The sequence below is a fragment of the Agelaius phoeniceus genome, chromosome 6, assembly GCF_051311805.1.
Source record: "Agelaius phoeniceus isolate bAgePho1 chromosome 6, bAgePho1.hap1, whole genome shotgun sequence".
Lineage (NCBI taxonomy): Eukaryota > Metazoa > Chordata > Aves > Passeriformes > Icteridae > Agelaius > Agelaius phoeniceus.
In genome coordinates, this window is record NC_135270.1 from 34,369,726 (window position 1) to 34,394,160 (window position 24,435).

General features: G+C 35.9%; 1 long non-coding RNA gene across 1 annotated transcript in view; it reads right to left on the reverse strand.

Moving 5' to 3' along the window:
- Positions 1-24,435, reverse strand: part of LOC129121101 (uncharacterized) — a 221,037-nt gene that overhangs the window by 149,801 nt on the left and 46,801 nt on the right. Inside the window, exon 6 of the long non-coding RNA XR_013182816.1 lies at positions 7,293-7,358. This is a non-coding gene — a long non-coding RNA (uncharacterized LOC129121101). The remainder of the gene's footprint in view (positions 1-7,292; positions 7,359-24,435) is intronic.

Consider the following 24,435-nt stretch of genomic DNA (forward strand, 5'->3'; position numbering starts at 1 on the left):
TAAGGCTAGTATCCATTAGTGTGTATGCAAATGTATGTTTTGCCCTGGACAAAACTTTGATACTCCTCTTGAGTAAAATTTGAGTGTCAGTGTTTCCCTTGTAACTATGGGATGGCTCTAATGACCAGAGCATTTGCTGTGAAATATTGTCTACAGATATCTTTTTTAGAATAAGTAAATGTGGGGGATTATATTTTATACAACTGCCTAAAGGCATTTAAATATTTTTGAAGACAAAAACAACATAACAAACCTAAATATTCCCACAATGAGCCATACAAAAAAAGGAGTCCCAAACTTTCTAAAGTATCTTAATGAGGGTTAAAGGTCACTACTAAGTAAAACTGAGAAACAGAAAGGACCAGGATCCTGTTTCCATTTTAATGTCCCTCATGTTTATGTTTTGCTGTTGGCAGGGGAAAGGCTGAAACAATTCCACTTACAAGGAAGTTACAAACAGGCTAACTATTGCAGCTGGCTGGAAGAAAAAGTTTGTGCTCCATAGGTCTAAGGTGAATGCAAGTTCACACAGACCAGACACATGTTAAGCACTGGACTTATAGCTGACATTTCTCTGCAAATCCTTTCCTAAAACTTACAACCTAAGCTGTGGCCTGAATTCCAGTTCCTTTAAATTATGTTCCACAGACCCAAACCAATAACACTCAATTTTAATTTTAACTTCTTCACCATTACTAAAACTAAAATTTCATAGAGAACATAGAGAATGTTCAATTATAAAATGTGTTGTGCCTGCAATTAGCATAACATTAAAGAGAGGAAGATCTTAAATTCAAAGGTCCCTGGAATAGAAAGCAATTGCTAATGATAGTCATCAAAGCAATATGGTGAACCTTGACCTGTCTTTAATCCCTTCTAAATTCCGAGTCCTAAAAACAGACTGCTACTTTCCTGAATTTCATTTTAGCGTCTTGAAACCACTGTTATGATTCTAACAAAATATTTTCTTCTTAAAAATGTATGTATTGCTCTGCTAAGCACATTCTGCTCCTACTATCTAGAATAGTATGTAGTGTTGTACACTGAATTGTGAAAGTCTGTCTTTAATCAACACGTTCACCTTAAAAGCTATGGAGTGTACCAAAATCTCTTATGTGGAATATAGGATTCCTTGGGAGACTAGTTCTCAACAAAGAATAGTTCTTGACTGAGATATCAATAAATGAGCTTGAATGCAGCTTCTACAGTGACAGCCACCCTCAATGATCAAAATCCAGATATCTTGGTAAAAGATGCAATAATTACATTATTTGACAGGACAATTACACTTAAGATGAGATCAACGTAAACTGACTTCTATTCAACAACAGTGGAAGAAATCTCAGCAATCACTTTACTATGATCAGAAGATATAAAATGGATTTCTAAGTGGAAGAGATAAAATAAACAATCTAACTGTAATTATTATAGTAGTGATTCTGGAAAGCCTGTACCATCAAATGCCCCTTAAATACTTTTTCTTTAGTTCTAGATAATGAACAATACCCACAACTTCTTGTGAAGGTTGGTGTAAAACTGATATGCAAATAGGTTATCATCTTCAAAGTTTGTCAAATAAAATACTTTTGAATTCAAGAAATAATATTTTACTGGAGAGAGATTTGTCCACCGACTATGCAAACTTATCAGCAGCAATATTTTTGTCACCAATTATGTCTGCCCTCAGTTACATAAGAAAGGCATTACTCAAAGGATACCCATGCATTCCTGAATAAGACTAAGCAGTTTGTGAGAACTTGGGAACACTAATTTAGAAACAATATTTTTCTTTAATTTCTTTTTCCTGGTAAGTGCAACTAATAAGACTTGCACTGCAGTTGGTGTTTGAAGTCATCCTGAGAGACAGATAGGCCCAAACAACTACCTTGTCTGAGAGAAAAATAAATTAATTCATATATCACAGAGAAAAAAACTCAGTGAACTGGTGGATAAATAATCCAACAGAACTTTCATTCCTGTGCACAACATGTCTCAACAACTGATAAACTCAGGCACCACCTATTTCTATTGAAAGGTGCTTCTGCTCTTGATAGCTTGTTTCTGTCTTGCCTAGCCTGAATTTCAGTTGGTGTGTTGTCACTATTCTACTGATACTTCTCATGAACAAAATGGTCTTGAACATTCTTCTAGGTAAAGTAACAATTCAGTCTAGCAGACTGTCAGAGCCAAAACCTTCCTGGGAGTGCAGTTAGTGCCCTCCAGGTCAGCTTTCTGAAAGAAGATCTGTCTCAGAAGTCCCAGTTGGCCTTGAAGATCTTTGAGAGCCAGCTGGAAGAAGCTGCAGCAGGAGTTCCTACCCCATTGGGCTGCAGATGGATCCAAGCATGCGTTGTCGAACGTGGTCCATGACAGGACTGCGCTGTAGCCACCAATCTGCACCCTGTGCATGTGGATTCTGATCCTGACCTCAGGCATGCCTCAGCACAGTGAACTTGTCATACTTGGTCCCTGAGTGCTTCCCTCACTCTGCTGCTCTTGGACAGACCCTTGTCATTGAGGCTGCTGCCTCTGCTGGCCTTGCTGTCATCCTGGGCTCCTGGCCACCCTCCCCTAGGGAGCAACACCTGCCCTTGGTGCTTCCTAACAGATGTCCTAAATCAGAAATACAGACCTTTATTTAAATCAAGGAATAATGGCTTATTAAAAAAAAAAGGAAAAGGGAAAAAAAAGCGATTTCAGGCCATGAATATATTTATTGTGTATGATATTTTTAAGATAAAAATGAGTTGTAACTCCTTCCCAGTCATCTTTTCAAGATGCAATAAGGATAAACATCTACAATGCTTAAATTTGGTGAAAATTTAACATATAAAATAATTTATTAACAAAATAGCAGCTCAGAATGTCTTATTAGCAAAATTTTAATTTTCTTTTATAAATGCAGTGATAAAATTAAAGCTCATGGAAATATCTCTGGGTACCCTTAGAACTTTTAATGCCAGAATGAGTAACTCAGTGATGGTCTATAAGAAAGGGCAGTGAAACACTGCTTAGGAGATGAATCATTTCTGTAGTGTTCTGGTTAGGCTTCCTCCACTCTCCAGATATTTGCACACAATAAATACATATGCTTCACCGCAAGTCTTTAGGAAATTTCAGGCAACCCAGGTTTAACACATAGTTATGTTACCTTCCATGAACTAATGGAAGAAATTAGAGAAATATAATTAAACTTCAAAGGGCAGATTTTGCACTGGAAACTTATTGACAAAGAAGCAAAATTACTTATAAACCTTATGCAAATGAGAATTGTGAATCATAATTATACTATTGAGTTATATCTGACAACGCATCACTATTAGCTTTTAGGAGGACATGCTCAAAATTAGATTTGCAGTTTGTTCAAACACTGAGGCCAAGCTCAGCAGCATGATGCTGGTATATCTATGCTGTGTTTAGTATACCATCAAATACCATCCAGACAGGCTGCCTACAGTATGCTAGTGACAGCTCTTTTGGAAGACAGAGAATAATCTAGACATATTCAGTGACACAGTTATTTAGTTAGTGTAAAACTGTCACAGCCATTGATTTCAACAAATCTTTGACAATAAACCCAATCCAGGAACTTTCCACTGTTGTTTTGGTATCCTGTTTTGTGATGCTCAGATGTTCACCACAAAATCCTGTGAACACCCTGGAGATAATTTCTCTTTTCTTCATAAAATATGTCATTCTTCTGCAGTTTTCACAGCTCTCAATGAAAGAGAGCAAAATTATCCTTTGAACCAGGTTCTAAACTCCTGAAGAAATAAATAATAATGGAAAGGACCATAGACACCACAGGGAAAAAAACCACTTCTAGCATTCCTAAAAGTCCTTTTACCATGTACTCCTACTTACTTTGTAATGATTGCATGTTTTCCCTTCGGGCCCACTAAAGTATTTAATTGCAATTACACTCATTTACATAGCAGATGAGGCTAATTGCTGGTATTAGTTACCAAATGTATGCTTGTATTGTGAGGGTAAAAAAATGCCCTACAGAAAAGAAAAACGACTATGCCTCTAATTAAGGAGCTATGAGTCAAAGTGAGCTTGTTCAGAGATGTAAATATAGAATCAAGGGCTTTCAGAGTTCTGCAGTACATTTTATTACACCACTAGTTCCCATATTTCAGAGATAACACTGGCAGACCTCATAGTATATACAATGAACTATTCTCATTTTCTCAGAAGCAGAGATGATAAGTTCCACATAAAGGCTCAGAGAGAGAGATCACGATTTCTAAAATTTTTTATTAGAAATAAATGTGAATCTCATGTCAGAAGGGTTCTTTGTCTATAATAGATACACTGAAGTTATTATTTGAAGCAGTTCCATCACCTATTCTTTTGGGCAAATTCCCAGGAAAAGTCTTTTTTTCATATTATTCAGACCTCAAACTGTTTCATGTTAATGGACTTCATTTTGCATGCAATTGTACACAAGGACTTTTAAGATACTACACTACTAAAGTGAATGCAAGAAGCATCAGGTCAAGAGGAAACCCAGATGGATAACAATTTCAGCCTTTGGCCCTCGATATCATTCCTAATATAAAGAATTTTTAAAAGATTTGCATCTATCTATCTATCTATATACAGAGAGAGAGGGTTAGTCCCGGCTGGTGAAATGAAGATTTGTTAATTTTAGTTAGCTTCAGGAGGTCACAGTGAGAACAGAAGTGTGCCCATCAGTATCCTTTGGACAGGGTTGAAAAACTCCCTATACACATTTAAAAATTAACACTTTATCAAACTGTGCCTTAAATTTTTTCTTTTTCCTGGAATTGTACCAAAACTTGACAGCAGTTAAGCTGTGGGTGTGCAGAAGCACTACATATGATATTTACTATTATATTCCTTTAGGTAGTTTCCCATTAGTCTGCTATGCTTTTCCAGTGTTTAAAATTGAAATTATTTTGGTTTTGGAATTTGCCACTTTGTCTTCCTATTTCAAGTTTCAGTCCTCCACCAAAGAAAAAAAAAAGCCAGTCCCATGCAAAAAAAAATTAATTTCAACCTTAAAAAAGTGAATTTGATTTTCTGTTGCCTTTCATGTAATATAGTGTAAGTACTGTGTAGTATACTGCCATTCTCATAAAGACTTTAAATGATAAAGGGCTGGTAAAAATGAGCAGCTATTGCTTTTGCTGTATTAGTTTTGTAATTCCTAAATGCTGCTTTATGCTAGTTTTAGATTTATCAGTGTTTGGTTACCTACACAGGTCATTTCATAAAATGAGACTGGCTATGAGCCACATTATCAGCTGCTCTTTATTTTCTTTCCAAAAAGAGGAAGAAAAAAGTTTTAAAACCCCTGAAATACATTCCATGCATGTCAAGGTCTATGCCTTCTGAGTGCCTATTCTCATTAAAAATATACCTTTGTAGGACTAATCCCAAATGGTTTGATGACAGAGGTCATGCAAGTGTCATTTTTCAAACCTGTGTGAAAATCCATTTTGAGCCATCTTTCCCTCTTATATTTCACCTCATTTCTGGAGCACTTATGCAGCATACTTACTTAGCTAAAGCACAAAATGTAAACAGGACATCCTCTCAGATAGGAGATCCCAACATGTTGAAAAGTATATGCCTTAGTTCTTAATCAGTTCTGGAAAGTATCCCAAGACTTCCACAAAAAGATACTGTTTCTGTTAATGTGGAACATAAACTTAGCCCTTAACATAAAACAAAACCAAACAACATCTGTCCTTACAGTTTGATTGTTTGTTCCATCCTAGTATAATTATTCTTGCATGACAGCAGCCCCTGCAGGCTATAGCCTTGCTTACTCTACTTTGCCCTGAAAGCACGCCCAGCATTTAGAGATGAAAACACTGTCAGAACTAGTGAACATTGTTTTAGAAATGCTTAGTGCTACAACACAGTCACATTTTTATAATTATCTGAGATTTTTTACATAGAATTTTGTCAATTCAAGTTGACCAAGAAAGATTTGTGCTTCCAAAAACCACAGGTCTCTGAAGAAATCTCTGAAGATTCCAGTGGGAAAAATGGTCATAGTGGAGAGATCTGTTTTTCATCCTCCCTGTTCATTCACAGGAATAAGGATTTCCTCTTATGTTTAATAATTTTTTTAACACTTCTTTGCAGTTTTTTAACTAGTGGCTATAAAATCTGACATGGGCATAAGAAAACAGTGAGGACATGCTCTAGTCACTACCCATGCAGGTAGTGCAAAGACAGTAGAAAGCCAAAATGGGAAGCAAATGAGCTTCCAAAACAAAAAATGACTCAAGGAAGGAGAGTACATATCAGAAGAGTACTGTTTCTTCAATTATACTAACTTTTACACTATTTTCAATAGACTTGGCACTAAAGCAATAAGCAGTTTCATCCCATCCCAGGAACAGTATATCCCTGGCTGAACACATAACTTTCTCTGGATCTGGATCTGCAGAACTCCCCTAGGGCAGTACTGCTTTGTCATAGCCACAAGGCTGCCTCTTTCTCTTGAGGGATATATGGTCTGCCTGGAAGACTGTCAGATCTAGTCAGGTGTGAAAACTTGGTCCTACAGGGATCACAATAATGTAACCTAATCAGAAATCACTAACACTAGAAACAGATTGTATCTTGTCTGCACTCTCTCAGTGGCGAGATTCAAATCCTAGCTCTGATCACACAAGACTTGGTTAAAGTTCACAGCCAAAGAGCTGACTGAATTATCTTTGTTACCTGTGTGTCTGATCATAAAGTTGCAAAGGTTTTCTGCTATAAACATCATTATGGTAGTAGTTGTATCCCTTCCCTACCTTTTTCTATGCCGTTTACACAGCATGAAAAAATGACACCCTTTGTTTTTGTGCTAAATGTGAAAGTTCATGGCTCCTCCATTGATAGGTTTGTCTTTTTTGAGAACTATGGAGTTGGTGAAATGGCTCTCTGAGTCAAAGTATTTCTCCCATTTCATACAGTATTTTTGCTCTGAACCCTCCACACTTTCTGTGATCACAGAGGCTGTGATTTCCTTTTTCATTTTAGAAATCAGTTGCACAAACATTTCAAGTATAAAATTTAACAAAGTAAAATAGAGAATTTTCAAAATGAAAATGAATAGTTGCTTTGAGATCAGCAACCTGATCCTAAATGCTGATCCTAAAGTTTGTTTATTTTTCAGCAAGAAAAAAAAATCACTGAAACTTGAGTCAGCTTCACACACAGTCTGTGTGCCTAAGAAATTGCTTTAGAACAGGATGGAGCTTTTGTTAAGGGACCAGATTTTCAGCTTTCCTTATAAAAGTATACAAAGGAAGACTTACCTCTAAAGACTCATGGCTCCTAGGCAGATTCCTCACAGTCACAACTTTCCTTTTGTGGGAGACTCACTGTGAAGAGAACAGAAGCCACAGGTCACAGTTAACATAGACAATAGCCCCAGAAGTCTCTGCCAAAATTATAAATTAATGACCTAGTCACTACTTTTTCCAGCAGTGACCCAAAAGTTAGCAATAAAAGTTAATAACATTCTGTGCCTTCTAAAAGCAGTGTTGATTCTATCTCTACGTTTGCCCTTGTAATGGAAGGAATGCTGTTACAAGTGAATAGTCCTCAGTTTTTCTCTCCTCTATTTATCTATGTTTAAAAGCAGATCATGGGATTTAGAGGGCAGATGACCCACAAGCTGTAGATTGTAGCTCATTCACGTCTGTATGAGCTCTGACTTAACTCATTCAATATTGCCATAGTGGGTCTGTGATGTGGAATGAACAGAAAAACAAAGAGCTGGAAGAAGGTAAAGATTTGACACTGTCACCTTGAAATTTGTTGGTAGCCTAAGTGTCATTGTGCTTTTTAATGATAATTTCTTTGTCAGTCTTTAAAATTTCTGGCCTTTCAATTGCAATATTGCACTAACTAGCCCTATTGAAACACTCTTTGATGTATGCTATTGGTAGGGCTACGACACCCCGAACAAGCTGCTGTTTCAAAAGTGCTATTTTTGAAAAAATAAGAACAACAAAATAAAAGAGCAATTTGATTGATTGTTTGTTTAATCAAAGAGCCTAATTATTTTAAATTTCATGGTTTTAAGTTCTTTACATATCTGTCAAGTCTTCATCAAGGGAATTATCCTTGTCACATCTCCACTGTATTTTTGCCATCATTTGTATTCATTGGTTCATCAAGAATTGGGCACACAGTAAACAGGACATGTAATATCTGAACATCCACTAATTAGCAGGGGAACCATACTCTTCTTGGGATTGTGCCAAACATCTGAGAGCTGGAAGTGAAAGGAGCTTTCCCTGAGAAGGCCTTCAGCAGCAGAAATCCCTTACAACCCATAACCCTGAGAGACTAGAAAGTGCTAGCACAGGCCCCAAAGAGCATCAAGTGCAAAGGGATGTAGGCAGGGCAGCCAGGGGACACACTGATTCAGATGTCCCTCCTGAAACTTCCACTCTTAGGACTTCCATGGAAGTGCCCATGGTGAGTGATTAAATAGGCTTTTCTGTTGTACATCCCCTCAGCAGGACAGCTACGGAAACATCCCCTCCCCTCTGTAAAATGAATCATCCCTTGACAGAATGGGTGTAGCTGTTTGTGCATCTCTTATCATGCTGAGGATGTGCTAATATCTTGACCTGCAAACCACAGGACCACCCAAACCTCTAGCAGCTAAGCTGAAATGATTCAGTTATAATTTATCTTGGGAGGTTTCCTCTGCAGTATATTCACCCTTGAAGGAGATGAAGCACAAATTTGCCCATTTAATCTAGAAATGAAAGAAAAGGATTAAGTATATTGTAAAAAGCTCTCAAAAAGTGAGATTGATAGCACAAGTCATGGTCTCCCAGATGCCATACTCAGAGAAAGATGGAGATGGACAAAAAAAATTACACATAGTCACTTGACACGAAAGAAAAATTAAATACTCAAAAATGGGAAATAGAGAAAAGACCACATGTAGAGCCTGGGAAGAAAAATCAGTCCTGGCAAGAGGGGTTTGCTTGTCTAGACTGTTTCCCTATAGTACAATTTTCCAGACAAGCAAAGTTTGGAGAGCCTAAATCCTCTTCCCTGTCAGCCAAAAATTTTCTCTTTGGAGATCAGCATACAAATTGGATGAAAGCCTTATGTTTTGGCTGAAGGTATTGACATAACTTTGTGAAGATAAAGTTGTTGGAGAATGTACTGTGAAAAATATCCAAAAAAACCAAAAAGATTTACTTTCCTTTAAATGTTCATGGTGGTTGCTGTTCACAACTAAAAGTATTTGTAAAAGCCAGAAAAAAATTACAAAATGTTTTACAAGTTCTGAAAAGTTCTCATCATATGCAGTGTTTCTATTTTAATAAATTGGAGCTGCTTGCCAGAAGAAATCTGAACCTAGATATTGGACATTACAATAAAGTATGTGTTCAAAAGGTAAAAAAAATGTTTGCATAACAACTAACAACAGGTATTTCTCTTAGATTCAGCACATCACACAGTCAGTTAAAAGTGAATGTGATAAACTGGAATAACCGATATCTTCTGATAATTCACAGCAATACTAATTACATTGCCTGTTAGTACTGGGGGTTTGACACCAATACCTGAAAGATATGTTTGATGTACATCATGCTATATTTGAAGAAAACCAGAAGGTCTCTTTCCCCTTAATGAAGAAAAAAGCTAGAACTCAGAAGACTAAAGAGGTACTCCATATTCCCACTGCCAAAGAATATGTGAGAACTGTTAACATGAACTACATGATTCCTAAGGGAAATCAAGAGTCATGAGGGTTTGATATGTAGCAAGGAGCATGACTTATTATTTTCCTGCCTATGACAAGACCAATTTTATAAATACACTGGTCTAATATATCATAGGAGTAGAGTATACAGGACTTCTGACTAGTCAGAGAGACAGTTAAAGTCAATAGAAGCTGCAGGGGTTCAGCTTCCTGAAAATCAGTCACTGGTAATGTAAACCTCTATCGAGCATAGATCGATAACAGGTTTTTTGAGCATACGACATAAATGTCTTTTAGAAGATGACAAATTTAAACATACTCAGCACAAGTAGAAACCTTTTTCTCCCCTTTAAATGTAAGCACAAACTCATTTTAAACCTAAATGCTTGTAGAAAACCAGTTTTTTCCAGGTATCCAGCAAAAGCTGCATATTTTCAATAAAAAGCAGGGATCAAGTTAAAAAGTAGAAGACAGTTTTTGGACAAGGACGTACTGAAAACTTATTATCTTGCTAAAACAAAGGGAAATCTCCTATGTCAATAGCTCCCAAGAGATGTCCAGTATCAATGGGTTAGAGCACCCTCATAGTCTCTCTAGGAATACTCAACTGTAACCATTTTCCTTTTGGCTGCACCCATCTACCCCTACTCTTTAAAGTACTCACTGAGTACCTGAAAATTTTGAAAGCCCTGCTCCTGCAATACACTAGGCTGTGCCCAATGCACATTTAGTGTTCATCCAGATTTGTACCTTGCACCTGCCTGGTGGTGTCCTTGGCTTTCCCTCAATCTTCTGAGAGCTGCCTGTGCACAGCAGGAGGAAGCATAAACCCAAAGCATATGATGAAGAGCTTCAACAGATGGGCTTTGGCAGATCTTTCTGCACTACTGTAAGATTTTACCCACAGATGACTGCTCTGTTTTTTGCTTTAACTTACAGCCCTATGGAAGATTTAGCAAAAAGCAGCATGTATCCACAGCTGAGCCTGTGTCATCTTAACTATTTTCTCTGATGGCTATGCTAAGGCATGGGCATATATCTCCTTTATCAACATCTTCATTCCTAAATCTTCTTCAGGAATAGAAGACATGCAGACAGGTGTGATAATATACAAATTGTCATAATAAGAATGGTCAGGGCTTGTCTGACTAAGGCCCAAGATTAAGCTCAGCTTCTTTATAATACCCGATATATTTGCTACCTGGGGATTACAGGTATATGCTGCAGTGGCAAGGGGACAGATATATGTGATTCAATAGCTGTTTTGCAAATATTATGTGCAGTTCATTGACTCAAAAAAGTAAATGTGGTTACCAAGAGGGAGAAGAACAGTAATGGAGAGAGACATGCACACATAAATAGGGAGCGAGGGAGGAAAAAGAGGAGGAGAGGGTATGGGAAGAAAAAGAAAGGGACATGTTCCATGAGTACATATATAACAATGTGATATTATGTAATGGCTTCAATAACTTCCCTACTCAGGAGATTAGGAATGTCATTATTGTTTTCCTAACCTGAAAGTATTTTTCTGGGAAAAGGTGAAAAAAGCATTCTTTTTAAAGTTGTTGTGGGACTCTTAGGTGGCATTGTCTTCAGCTATATGTATATCCATGTATCTATGTAAACTGTAATTTACAAAACCATTCTGCTCCCCAGCCTATTGGCGGACGGAAGGAAGGAAAGAGATCAGTGGAGAGGAATGTTTAAATAGCTTCTTGTTTTTTACTCACAGGACAGATGGCGTGCAAACGAATGAAAAATAAAACCCCAACTGACATTGTATAGCAGCTGTGCACAGTGTCAGCTATAGGAAGAAATGTGGTCCACTGGATACACTGTTTTACTAGAAATGAGGGAGCTTGGGTTCTCAGCCTAGTTTGCAACATTCAAAATGACTGTACTTCTGTAGAAGAAGTCTCTGTTTCCCAGTTTCTTCATTATCAGAATAGAAATATTTAGATGCTTTATGAAGAAAAGGACAGAGTAAATGAGGAGAACTTAGTTTTTGTGGGAAAGCAAATTGAAAGCACAAAACATTTTACTTAACTAATGAGTGGTCGCATTATGAAGAAAACTGGGCTTTTTCACTGCTGTACCTTTTTTTTTCAGTAATCAGTATTAACATGTTGTGATGTTAACACTTGATAAGCTCAAGATTTTGCTCACAGCTCTAACAATATGAGGTTCATAAAGTTCAAGGTACTACCCTGGAAAAAAAGGAGCCATGAATTACTCATTTCCTGGGGAGTTTTACATTTTTTTCCAGAAGGCCAAGTTTTTCCTCTTCTGGTCTGCAAATTTGTTCTGTAATGTGGTTGACTCTCTTCTCTTTCTAGTTGTCGTGATGGTATTGTTCTCTTCAGACTATGTCATTACATGTCAATCTTTTCTGCTTTAAAGATGTTTTGGTTTGCTTGTTTGTATGCTTTTCCTTCTTAGTCATTGTCCTTAGGCCCCAGGAAGAGTTCACATAATCACTGTGATCACAGCTTAGTCTGAGAAGACACAGTTACCTCCCTACTTGAGTCAGAACACAAAATTGATGTGAATTATGTTGGTTTCCAAAGATTCAGGGCTTGCTGCAGGGATTACCTTGATTTTGATTGGGAAGATTCTTTTTCACACCTGCTATACTCTTTCCTATCAAGCCAGTATGAAAAAGCCACGTTAAATTTTCAGAGTAGCAGTCAAGATAACATTGTGCCTCTCTCTGAAGCTTTGAAGGCTATCAGCATCAAAAGGAAGCATGTGCAAGTTTAAAGCTGCAATGATTGTGTTCAGCTACTGCCTCTTTGATATACCAGATCTTCTGTTTATCCACTGGATTTGTGAGGGTGGGGAGGAAATATGGCTGTGATATGACTTAAGATGGTAAGTAAAAGAGGAAGAGAGTTCTCCTTCCATTCTCAGGTTCTCTCTTTTCTCTGAAGGTCTTCAGGATTAATTCTCTCCATGGGGATTTACACCTGAATGAAAGAACACCTGTGCTATTGCATTCTCATAGATAGTAATATATATCTAATTTACATAGAGTTTTCTGTTTATTAATCTAAGGACACAGTTAATTTATCCTGAATATAGCAGTTAAGTGTGATGAGGTTCAGGGAATTTCTATGCTGTGAAAGATTTGTGCCATAAATTAAATTCTTATTAACTGGCTTGCCTAGTGTGCTTGTGGCATAAAGGGCCATGATATCATACAATGGCATTGATAATAAAAAAGGACACAGATATCTTCTTAATATTATCCAGTGAAATAACTCCATCATACATCATGTTATCAATATTTAAGATTCTCTAGGAATATAAATTATATTTGCCCTATATGTAAAAGTAAACTGCATGTGACATTAGACTAATTACTATAAAATAACTGAAGAAAACTTGTTTATTATTGCAGTAGTGGTGGAAGTGATGAAGTGGTCCAAATGCAATGTTTATCATACTGTACACATTAAAAGTTATGACTGCACAGGAACATTTCTCAGTTAAATGGTACATGTCAAAGAAAACTCTGCACCAAACAACAAAGAAAGGAATAAATTTTGTTCCATCATCTTTTTCTCTTTTTTTTCCATTTTTTGAAGTGGATCCCCAGTGTAGCCCAGAGGATACTTTATTTATGTCCCTGCAGTTCAGGGCCTACAAACCAATTCATCATGTTTTTGCTGTGCCTCATCTGCTATAGATGAATGATCCCTCCTATAATTTTCTGAAGTCTGTTTGCCATTATGTAGATTAATGCAATAAATACACGTATGTGTGCACATGTGTGTGTGAAAAAAATGCATTTATGGAATTTACTGTGCTGTGTCCCACAGCCAATCCATACAGAATTTCAAATCTAGCACTCAGTAAGCACAAATGTCTCTCCAGTAGCACACAGAAATTGTTCTATTAAGTTATATTTTTTTTTAATTAAATGCTATAAAATAGATACTAGCTTGCACAGTCTTTTGCATGCAGCAATTCAAATCAGATGTATAACTTCATGTTCCATATATATTCCCACCACTCATATATGGTGTGTTTAGAAAGCCTAGAATAAAGTAATAGACCTGGACTAGTTTGGGGCTCTGCTGATTTGTTCTACAAACCTATTCTGTAAAATTTTGAGTTTGTATCTACAGCTGAATGTGTTTTTTTAGTAAGTATGTGGAAAAGGATAAGGTTTCAGAAAAGGGTAAACAAAAGGACTGTGAACCAAATTCTGCAAAAAAAAAAAATTCACAAATAAATTAATCATGAGGGATAGCTTAATCACTAAACTTAACAGGTTTAGGTCAAAAAATTGTCTTGCCCAAATAACCTCTCTGGCCTGAGTAGAATGAGTCAAGTTTGTATTTAACATGAGATTGAATATTTCCAGGGTCAGGTTTTATTTATTGGCTGGTGAACTCTATGATCACACAAGCATTTCTGCCCTGTACATAATCTGATGGAGCAGATGTTTGCCAGTCTTCAATGTCTTACCAGTTTTAGTTTAAAAAAATCCAAAAGCAACAAACAAATGAGTACCAAAGAAGCTGCTCCTTAAAAATGCTAGCTTTTGAAGTCTTTCAAGTCCTGCTTGAAATAGAGTCATTAAGGTTTGTTTCTGTAGATATTTCCAATTCTTCAGGTATATTCCATACACAGTTTAAGTCATTTGATGAATAAAAAGATGGAAAATACTAATGAACTTATGGAAAAGAATGGCACAGCATGTTAACTAAATTCATTTAATGAAATTAAGTAAGAACCCCTCAACAATTTCAGTTGCTTATATCTGGTCTAGAAATTCAGTTCTTTGCTTCTCAGTTTTAGTAAGCAGCCTTCCTCACTGATGAAGCTATAAGATGATAATGTCATTCAATAACTCTCACACCCTTTCCTGCCATTTGTCCAGTGCAGGAAACTGAGGGTTTTCTTGTCGTGTGGACAGGGAGGAAATATCCAGCAACCAAATACTGACCCTTGCATGCAAACAGGTCCATATCCTCTTCCTGCCTGACAACTTCCTTCCTGCCTGCTAGGAACAAATCTACTTTTCATTTTTCCAGAGTTCTTTACACAGGACACTCAGAATGCTCTTGGGTAGGGACAAATATTTTATTAATGTAAACTTCATCTAGCAGCTGGATACTTAGGGCAGCCAGGCCCAAATTCAGAGTAGATAATTCTGTGATTCTTCTATCAATAGTGTTGCTGCAGCTGAGTCACTAAATGCTTTGTGCCAAGAACTCATACAAAGTATTTACTGGTATGTCTGACCTTAGCTTAATGAAGATATATTTGCAATTCTGACATTTTGTGAAGGCTAAACTTAGGTAAGATAAATCCTACTTTGTCTTTCCACAGCAACTAAAAAATAGAAGCCTTTTTCTAGTGGTGAAGAATAGAGGTTTTATCTCCTGTCATGAAGTTACTGATCAGATAACAAAACAACTAACCAGCCAACACTCAGCTGACAGTTGATAGCAGAGAACCAGTTTCATAGGGCTTTATTTTTTCCTGGGTTTACCAAAGTTATTGATTCTTTGAGTGAAAACTTGATTTCAAAATACAAAAGGAAAGCCCAGGCCATTTTCTGTCTTGTTCAAACTCTTCAATTATCTGAGAAACCTCTACACAGGTTTGTCAATCTGTGCTGTTGGAAAACCTCAGAAGTCAGTAATTAAGTTCTTAAGAAATTCTGCCTCAGTCCTATAACTACTTTTCACTCTGAATATAATTAGTTTACGCTTAGCCTGTACTAATTTTTTAGCAGTTATATCTATACCCCTGAAGCTTCCTGTTTTTCTTCTGCTTGTGCAAGCTACAAAATGAAAGTATTTTCAGGAGGAATTCAGACTGACATTTGTTAAAGTCTTTTTCAAAAACTGATAGCAAGAAACAAAAAACCTCCACCTTCTTACCCAAATATATGTAAAAGTCAAATTATTAAGTAATGGAATTTTTGTAATTTTTATAGGGAGAATATATATAAAGTGTAATTTATCAATAGCATATCCCTATTAAGAAATGTTATATCAAATTGATAAAAAGAGACTTAATTGCCAGAAGCCTTTTATCTTTCAGGCCTACAAAGGGAATACCACAATGGCAATAAAATCTAATAGGCTGCTTTATTTTGGTAGAACAGAAGAACAGTACAATTGTTTGGCCTGTAGTTCTGTCCATTCTTTCAGTTATGTCTCATCTTCAATTCCTGTTTAAAGTGTTTTCAGCTGTTGTCTTTCAGCATTGAGGTAGCTGAATTTCACCATTAAATATCAGACTTCCCAGTAGAATGCATTGTGCCTAGACATCTATTACTTCTCATCACTATCACTTTATCCCTTAAAAACAGTAATAACCTGTTAATGCAGTTAATATTTATGTTGGGGCTGTGCCTGGAGGAATCAGTCAGATGAAGGCAACAGTAAAACAATATAGATAGTAAGTACATAGCTGTAAATCAATGGGCAGCTCAAACAACATTCAGAAGTCTTTTGTTTTCATTACATCTCTATGCACTTTGTGATACTAAAAAACCCAGAATTAACATGCACTTTACTATTTATAAGTAAAGCACTAAAATGGATGGAGCAATGACTTTTTCTGTCAAGCTTAAAAGTTTACTCACAGTTGTAAAAAGGCAGCATACTTTGAATTTAATTGTGCCCAGGAGAAAAATTTGCGATTTTTAAAATTTCTACTTGAGGAAAAAAGATCAAAGAAGAAGCCCCGTTTCCTAATTTAGACCTAAAACTTCACCTACAACTTCACTACATCTATGCGTTAAATAAATTTAATATAATGGGGAAAGATAGATGTCAGAAGTCTTCTTTTCTGTAATCTAAATTATCTTGTAATTCTTACAGTGCTATTATGATATTTGAAAACAAAATTGTAAATCATTAAATCTAATACAAAGATGGATCCAATCTACAGGTGAAAATATTAATAAAACAAATTGTTGACTTGAAATAAAAAATAAAAAAAATAAATAATGAAAACTAAAATTCTCTGTAACTTTCCTAAAACTGATGATTAACGTGTAGCCTTTTTTTCTGACACTATTATTGTCATTGGCTGCAATGTGCTTTTCATTGGCATGTGCTCCAAGTCAGGATACTGCATTTAGAGAGGTTTGATCCAGCAGCAGTTATCATCATAATTCTACCCTTATTTACATATTACCTATACATTTTGAAAAAACACATTTCTTAATTCATTCTTAAACCATTTCTTCTTTCTGGCCTTTTTCACACCATGCTTGTCTCATGTGTTAATAGAGAACACATAAGAGGTTCTGGTTACCTCATCAAGTTCAATATATTTATGGGCTGCCACATTATGTTGTATTAAACTGAAAGTTTTATTTTTAAGGACTTTCATGTTTCAATATCTCTTTCCATCTACCCACTGCAGATGCCTTGGACTGTTACTGCACTTCTGCAGTTCTTTCCCAAGGACTTGTTTTCCTTGATACAAATTGAAGAAATTAGCCATGTGATATAGGCAGTCTGATTAGAAGCTGAAAATAAAGAAAGTCTAAAATTGTCTTAAAGAAATTATTTCTTTAGCTAATAGTAGAAGAAATTTAAACTGAATACAATTATTTCCCTTTTGCTCATCTTTTTTTGACAGTCATCTTCAGTTGGATATCTTTCTTGGGTATATAAAGTGCTATAAAAACCAGCTGTAAGAAATGTCAAGGCTTATAAATATAATCATAACTTCAGATCACTTAAAAATTAATTACTTAGTGGTGAAGATAGCTATTTTTACAGTTCTAGAACTTTATTTTGCTCTATATTATTCCAGTGTGCCAGTGATCAAGCACATCAGTGATTGAGCTTCCCATTCTCCTCTTCTATTATTTTGTTAAAAAATAAACTAAAAAATACAAATTTGAAATCCAGGGTGTCAAATTACATCAGCTCTGTAGTTTATAATTAGACTGAGACTATCAAGACAGAGAGGTCTATCTGTACCAACATAAAAAGAAGTCTCTCCCAAAGTGACTGAGATATCAAGTATGAGCACTTATGTGTAAGAGAAGCTTGCCCATTTCTGCCCTGTACATAAGTAAAGGAATAATTTCTTTTACTAGACACATTAATCTAATCACTTTCAAATATTGCCCTTTTTAGGGAAAAGGGTAGTGGAAACAAAATTCTTATAATATTAAAATACGTACATGGACATATAAAACTGACTGGTGTTCTTGTGTGTAATATTTGAGTAACAATCAGTAATTTTTCCCCCTAAAATTATAAAGCCTATTGTGTCTGTAATAAACTTCTCCTCTAAACCCACCAACATGCACTCACAGTGAGACACTGAATGATTCACACAGCATAATTTTCCAGCAGTGTTCAAAAATAATAACAAAATGATGCCTTAAGTAATAAAACAAGTAGTATTTTGTGAAGCTTTCATTGGCACATAGATACATTTCCGTGATAAATACAATGTTTTTAAAATTTAGCTAACTGAAACCTGATGAACATGAATTTCTGTTTTGATTTGGTTCCTAATGAACTTGAACTGAAAGAAATGGAGTTATGAATTGCAGTGATAAAAAATTGATTTCTGCCACATGAGCAAAATTGTTTATTTTCATGGGTGACATAATTAGACTCAACACCCAAAACCAAGGAGAATACATTTCAATACATTATCTGTACTGCTTAGGTCGTGAAGTCAATCATAAACATTAACTGAAAGAAAACATTTCTTGGGAAAATCAAAGAAAGTACCACTGAACTGGCATGGTAGCAGAGGAAAGCTTGGAGTCTTTCCATACTAATTTCTGATCATGTGGAACAACGTCAACAACTCAACAGAGCACTTGCCCAGCTAGTACTTCTGGCCAATTTTCTGCTCTCAAAAATATTGAAATGTAACTGAAAAAAAAAATTAAGGAAATTATGCATTTTATAGGATCTAATCTCTTATTCACTGTAGAGTTTAGAGAGCTTGTAGAGAATATCAGAGATCACAAAAAATTCCATATGGTCATTACTAATAGAGTTTTATGGTGGTGCAACACATCGAACTGCAAGAAAAGAACAGCAGACCTGTAGGTTATATCAGAAATCGTTCAAGGGTGAAGGCCTGCCACTGGTAGTTGTGCAGAAAATGGTACTGGCACAATACTCTTTCTTTCTAGCTGTGGAAGCTGGAATTCAAATATGCACAGACTCTCTGTCTTTTTGTTTAACCATCATGTTAATTCAATTTCGACAGCTATCGTCAGCTTTATGGTATAAATTCCAACTGGTTGGACTCTTATCAGAATTAGTTTTGCATGAAGTTCACTGTTGTTTACTTATACTTTCTGATGGCTTGGGATCTCAACGGATAGAATTACCACCACTACTGGTGGTATGAACCACCTTTGTGTGAACTATTATCAGATATGTAGGAGAGAAGTTTCAGAAGCCATGAAGGTGACATAATCAATCATTCATCTATGCTGTTCCTGCTAATTAGATGGTATAAACAAAATGGAACCTGATCAGAATGGAGAAACTCTGCACTTCCATCTGTCACTTCATTCCTGCCTGTTGGGATATCTTATTCAAAAGAAACATAGACTCTGGAAGGAACCTAGTCCACTCAATATATTTATTTTTTAAAATGGAAATGTCTCCAACTGCCTAAGAAGCCTGATGTTAATGATTAATGACTGACTACTACTCCACCTGCTATCAAGAAAAGTATGGGTAGCCTGCACAGCCATTATAGAAGTACACAAAGATAAATCCTGTGGTTTTAATAATGTAAATGAACATTGCTGTTTGTAATGTTTTCAGACAGGGTAGAGTGCAGTTGGCAATAAAACTACCTATGTCTGCTCGCCCTTCACATCACCATCTTCCTGAAGGAGGTTTGCAAATCATTAGGGGCATTCTTCAGAAGAACCATGCTTTCAGGCATGAGATTTATTACCCAGTAGGAGTCGTCTATATGCAAAGAATTCTTTCAACTACCCTCCCTCCTAAGGACATCTGATGAAGTAATAACCATTTTAACCTGCTAAAAGCATTTCAAAGGAATGAAAGAGAAAAGATGTGTCAATGGGAAATGGCTGAAGTAATGTCCCTGTAGCTTTTAGAAGGGTAATGTTTGACAGATGCCTGTCCCAAAAAGAGAAGCAATGTTTGTATCATTTTTTGGATAACCTATGTCACCCAGGGAGATTTGAATGAATCTGGTCTTTTGTATTCAAGACATGTTAATTCATCCTTACCATGCAGTGTGTTTAAGCAACTTACTCCTGCAGTTTGTTTCTTTGTGAATATCTTTAATGCATTATAAAGTAAAGAAGGAATTTTAGCTTAGTATGTCAGAGGTTTCCAGGAAAAGCTTGAAAAATCAATAGTGTAAAAGCACTAGGAATTTGATTTAAAAGGTGTACTACTTCTTTAGTGCCAGTCAAGGTTTAAGAATGGTACTCTTCAGTTTAGTGTTCCCAGTGAAATTTCAAACCACACAGAAACTCACTCACTACTCATCTCCCTCTCCTCCTCTCTCTTGCCTTTACCTTTCTCCTCAGGAACTGGAAGCACAAAAAGTAAAGGTCATGAGATGGAGATAAGAACAATTGACTGGAAATAGTGATAAGAAAAAAACATAGCAGCAATATTAATGACAGAGGGTATGAGACAATAAACACTTGCCCATCCTGGAAACCCCCAACAACAGACTACTGGACCACCACGCTTTCCTCACTGCTCCCTCCAGTGGGAGCTGGTGTTACCCAGACACTCCTGCCGTCTTGGAACTGGCACCACTCTTACTCACCAGCAGGAGCCTCTTTCACAGAAGAGACTGTTCCTGCCACCCCTGGAAATGACATGAGGTGATAAAGAGTAACTCCAGGTCCTGGCCATGACCCTGCTGGCAACTGCAAAAATTAACCCTGTCCTGGACAGAACGGGGCAGTGGCTCTCAGTAGAGGAAAAAAACCAGTAATATTTATTCAACTGAGAGGCCTACTCACTATTACGTCAAGTCACTTTGAGCATGATAGGAGACGTCATTTGCTAACTCTGTTAAATCTAGACATCTAAAATAACTACTGCTTGAAACTGAGTTTCCAAGAGGGCCTGGAATGGTCACTGGGATCATAGAAGTTCAAACTTTAGAAATCAACTCCACAGTTAATTTCTTCTGAATCTTCTGAGAATGCATTGATTCATAGTTTCTCAAAAGACACTGAGAACTGAGTTATTTGAAACTGATTTTTGTGTGATCACTGTTTATTCTTTTTTAATTAAATTCATTGCTTTCTGACATACATGGGGACAAATCCATAATAACTGACTCAAATGGACAGTGAAATAAATGACTAAATAAAAATTTGATATTCAGCATTTACATTTCAAGAATAAATAATCTCTTTTATGTCAAAAATGTACACATGTACACAAATTCACGATCCATAAAATTTTTACATGTTAAAAGATAGCAGAATGCTATTTCTAATTCTTCTTATGTTTAAATATAGCTTTTTTTTCAAGTAAACATTACATAATAACCTTTTGCAGGTACACTACAGAACATGTCATAGCTGGACTAATATAATGGAGTGTTCCGAGCTATTAAATTAATGAGTCGTACTGAGGAAGAAGTACATCAAAGGCTAACACACTTTCTGATATGCAAGCATGCATTCCTGTGTTACTTTAGGAGTTCTGGCATATGGAAGGACAAAATCTGCATTAACAATCTTTACTTGTAACATACCTGTCTCTGGGCAAGGGGGAACTAAAACCTACATCACTAGAATTTCTGGTTCAGGCTCAAAGTTGATATAAATGATAAAGAAATTCAATCACCAGGGAGTTTTTCTAAATGGTTGAATGATAAAAGAAGTTAATCTAGCTTTCGTGATTAAATGAGAAGAGGGATGATGTTGTGAAAGGAGAAGAAAATAGCAGACATAGGTAAAGCTGTGAACACTAACTTATGTGTCTTGGTCTTTATTTTATTACACACATAATAAGCTTCTGGATTCTTGACATCCAAACTATGCTAGTTATCATTCAATCCTATTGATTTATCGATGAGCTAATTACAGCTCCACTTTCATTTTCTCTTACATGGCCAGAAATGCATAACCTTCTTTGTAATATACAAAACTCCTGTCTGGTCCTCAATTTCTTTTTTCATTGAAACAGTAACAGCCTCAATTCTTAGTGACGAGCTTGTTTTCAGTGGTTCTGAGGTATTTTAAGCCAAGTCTGTGCAGGTTTGGGATCATGCATAATAGTATGTTCACATCCAATGACAGGATAATCAATGACAGGATAAATTGATGTTGGATAAAGGAAGAACTATAAAGACCTTACAGAACTGAATGTTTCCAGAAATTGTGATCTGCTGCATACATAGTACGTTTTAAACATGTTTGTCTCTGCATTTCTAATTCCTATATTTTTGTAGTGCTAATATATGCTATGGCAGACTTGTATAATGAAAAGATCAAAAAAAAGATACAAATGCTGAAAAGTCTATAAGCTATTTAATCACAGCTCAGTTGTTCATCTGTAAGGCATCACTGTTGAGCAGGGTGATGAAGGAAGGATTCATGTGTTAAGACATATTATTGGGAATCTGAAGATCTGGCTTCTCTTCCTATTTCTTCAGAAGATTTTATGCTCAATCTTCAGCATATCATTTTGGGGTTGAATCAAAGCCAAACATCATGACAATCCTTATTTCTTGGTGTTAGAAATTTTGTTGTAATGGAGATAGGTAATGGTGATGAAATTGTACCAAGGATTTGTTTTACATTTGTTGTGATGTGCTTTCATAACCCCAGATGTCAGAAAGTGTATGTGATGTATTTGTTACTTCTGTTTTGTTTCCCATTTTATCATCAGCTAAAGGACATAATAAATTTTAGGAAAGGCTTTGAAGGAATACAGTAAAAACACATGAAGAAAAACATACTAATGCCAGTTCACAGCAAATTTCTGATAATTGAACCACTTTTTAGACACACAAGAATATTTATCATTCCAATATATTAATTTTATGCAAGAAGTTTGACAAAAAAAACTAACCTGATATTTTCTTTCATTTTCAGTTTTTGGTAGAAATACCTTGGTGTGATATACTACATAAATACTCAGTATCAAACAGATACTTGACACTTATTAACTATATGTTGGGTTTCCCCCTCTATCTTTCCACATGCATAGGAAATAATATGATGATCATTCAGGGAGTAGCAAGAGTGGATAATGTCCATGATCTTTCCAGTCTTTATATTTTGAAACTTTTTCAGCTTAAGATTTCAAGAGTCTTATACATGTTTCTCCAAAACCCTTTTGAGTTCTCTAGAACAGGAAATGCAGAATCCTCTACTTCTATGCTGCTCCTAAAAGCATTGTTGGATAAAAAAATTTACAAATATAAACATTACCATCAACACACTCATAAGTCTTACACACAGTTGCATTTGTGAAAAAAGAAAGAAAACTGTATAAAAAGGATGAATTATTACCTTTAAAATAGATAAAAAAATTCAAAGCAAATAATGGGACATGTGTTTCAATTAAGATGAAATAAATTTGTTTAGTACATCAAAGACAAATTCTCTCCTGCAAAATTAATTTAAAGCAAAAATGTATTCTGTGGTGAGAAAATTGGCTGAAGATGTTGTTCATGTACATTTAAGGTATGGCATTTTCAAAACATCTTTACTGCAGTTAGCAAAATATTTGCTCTAGCAAAGACAATCAACAGTAGGCCAGGATTAAATGATTCAAGAGTTCCATTTTATTATCTGTCTCCATTTTACTTTTAAATATCTTTTTGAGAATCTAGTTTTCCATCCAGATAAATTAGACTGAGGTAATTACAATTTTCCTATGTTCTGTGAGAAATCAACAACTGAAAAATACTGTCATAAATATAAATACTGTCATGAAATGAATATTGTGAAAGGTATGCATGGATACTTTTGACTTGCTGCACAAAACTGTCTTGCACATGGGTTTTTCTTGCATATAACCACAGTGTAAAAGATGACATTATGAGAAACCTTCTGACAAATTGATTAATAATCTTGAGCTGCTGAAGTTCAGCTGAGTGAGCAATTAAACATTCCAAACAGCAATGAACCTTCAGAGATAATTTATGATAATTTTATGCACAAGAGCTCAGTGGCTTTTTAATTTGATAGAATGTTAGTAGCATAGATTTCTAACAAGGGAGTTTCAGTGCTCCATACATCACTGAGATTACTTAAACATTTCAAATGTGGTTGATGAATGAAGTTTCCTGAGATGTGAGAAGATACAGAAAGTGTCAGAAGGTGGAGATTATTCATCATATCAATTATTGAAAGTGGATGCATTGACATCATACTCCCAGCTCATATTTTATGTCCATTATAAAGACAGAACAGAAATAACAGACTTGGTGAACGGCAGAACTGCCAGGATACCGAGCTTCTTCCCTCTTTTATTCTAGCATTTTGCTGTCACCACACAATATTAGCATTTCCAGGTGTTTCTTCCAAAGTCGTTCATAATACATAGCAGGAAAACAAACCCTTTGAACACAATCAGCTAAAACCTGAAACATGGCACATGGTGTGATTCCTGGGGTTTTCTGTGCAGGATCAGGAATAGACTTCAGTGATCCTTTCCCACATCCTTCCAACTCCGGACATTCTACAAAAAGCATCCCACACAGATCAAGAGAAAAAAAGGAGGATAGAAAGCCTGAGCAAA